Genomic DNA, 2470 nt, shown 5'->3' with positions numbered 1-2470 from the left:
ACCCCCTCCAGGGAGGGCGGGGGAACCTCGGGCTCCTCCTACCGCGACCAAAGGCGTGACTGGGATGACGTCCGCAGGGGTGGGGGCGGGGACACGAGTTGCGTCAGCAGGGGCGGGGGCGGGGTCATGTCTGCCGTAGCCGCTCCTCCTTCCAGCCCCGCCCAGAGGGGAGCTGTGGCTTGCTCCTCCCTGGCCTTGACTACAGCTTCTTGCCCCACCCTGAGAGGAAGGTTGAACGTCTATTTCGCCACGCCATGTTGGTCCTCTTCTCTTCTCTTTAGGCAAGGTGTTGGTCATTCCTCCATACCCCTGGAGATAAGTTTCTCCCAGCATCCCCTTCCACCACCACCCCAAACCACCCAAAATTGTTGTCCTGGCCCTCCCTCTCAGGCTATTCAGTGAGCTGGAAGAGACCTCGCGAGCCACCCCCTTCATTTTACAGATGGGGAAACAGGTCCAGGGAGGTGAAAGTTGCTCCAAGTCGCTGGATTTGAAACAAGCTCCTTTGACACCAGAACTGGTATTCTTCCCCTGGGGAAAATGACATCTAGTTCTCCCTCTCCATCCCAAGCCTCCCTTTTTTCCTCTGGAGGGAGGGGAATGGTTCACCATCCCTCTCTTCCTTTTCTTTGAAGTTGGCATTGGCTCTCACTCTGCATTCAGTATGATTCCGATCCAACCCATATTGGACCCAATCAACATTTATTAAACACTTACCTTGTGCAAGGTACAGAGATAAAATTTTGCAAAATGAGGCAGTCTCTGCCCCTCTTCTTCCAAGAATTCATCTTCTCTTGAGGGCATACAACAGCTCAATTAAAATTCTTCTGAAGGGATGTTGCCCAGGAAGGTATGATGGAGGTAAAAGAGACAGAGGACATCAGACATTTCTGCTCTAGAAATATGAGGGTGAACAAGTCCCGTGAATAGAAGTCTTTACTGATGTGTTGTCCTCTGTTTACAACATGAGCTCCTTTTCTGGGATATTGTTTTCAGTTCCCAACACTTTGACTTAAAATGACATAGATAAACTGAAGTCCTTGACTTAAGAAGGATTGAAGGAGGTGGAATAGTTTAGCTTGGAGGAAGAGAAGATTCAGGGGAGACATGCTACCTCAGCGATTCTCAACCTGTAGGTCGCGGGGGTTGAACAACCAAAACACAGGGGTCGCCTAAAGCCATCAGAAAATACATATCTTCTGATGGCTTTAGCCGCTGAGAAATCACGCTACTTTGCAGCAAGATCTCGGAAAGAACGGGGACCCTGCTGTCCTCACATTGTACTAATATTAGTTATCTATCAGCAACCCTATTTATCAGCAGCAGGCAATGGATTTACCCTGTTGCCTGGAGACTGGACTCAAACAGAGACCCAGAGAGCCCACTCAGGTGCTGGCTCCAGAGGGGTTAAGACCGAGTCCTGGAGTGGATAACTCCTGGAGCGGATAACGGAGGAGCCGAGTAACCCCAGCAAAGTGAAGCCTCAACTGGAGGGAGACAACAGGAAGAAGAAGGTAGTGTCTGCAGACCCCCTCCCCAGGCAGGACTTATCTCCCGCCCCAACACTCAGGCTGCCTCCTGCTGGATTAATATTTCTCAACATATAATTAAATATTGTTTTTGTGATTAATCACTATGTTTAAATTATGTCTGATTTGTAGCAATGAGAATACATAATGCATATCAGGTATTTACATTCCAAACCATAACTGTAGCAAAATTACAGTTCTGAAGTAGCCACCAAAATAATTTTTTGATTTGGGGTCACTGCAACATGAGGAACTGTATTGCGGGGTCACAGCATTAGAAAGGTTGAGAACCATTGTGCTACCTTATCTTCAAGAACTGAAGGCCTGTCAGGTAGAAGAGGAATTTTGTTTGTTCATTGACCCTAGAGAGTAGAACCAAGGAAAGAAATCACAAATTTAGGCTATAAGAGAAGAATATGCAAAAGAGAGGAAGATGCAAACGAAGAAAATCTCATCCAGTGAAGCAAGAAGTAGCCCATATGGGAGAGGGGCAGAAAGGAAGAGACCCAGGATTCCAGGGTGAGAACAGAGGCTGAGGAGAACTCAAAACTACCGCTTTAACTCTCACTCCTTCAGCTGAGAGCCTGACAAGAGGGATCTCGGAGGCTGGAGATTTCTCTTTGGACACCAACTGCTTTCTGGTGATCCCTGGAAGTCTTTTGCTCATCTCAAATATTGTAGATTGGACTTTGAAGAAACCATCTATCCACCTCTCTATCCCCAATTTCTCCCAAACTTCAGCAATTTGATCAGATTAGCTCAAGAATAGGGACAACCAGCAGCTGACCAGAAGAGGGATCAAGGCTGAGGACCTGGACCCCCCAAGGTTTGGGGGGGTCAGTCTGCCAGTCTCTTGGGACTCCTACCCACTTTCCTTAACCAACTTTCAATTTCCTTCCCTGTGTGGTTCTCTATTAAAGTGTTATTAGTTAGATCGTCTG

Source organism: Monodelphis domestica, chromosome 1, assembly GCF_027887165.1.
Source record: "Monodelphis domestica isolate mMonDom1 chromosome 1, mMonDom1.pri, whole genome shotgun sequence".
NCBI classification, from domain to species: Eukaryota; Metazoa; Chordata; class Mammalia; order Didelphimorphia; family Didelphidae; genus Monodelphis; species Monodelphis domestica.
Note: the sequence above shows the minus strand (reverse complement) of the source record.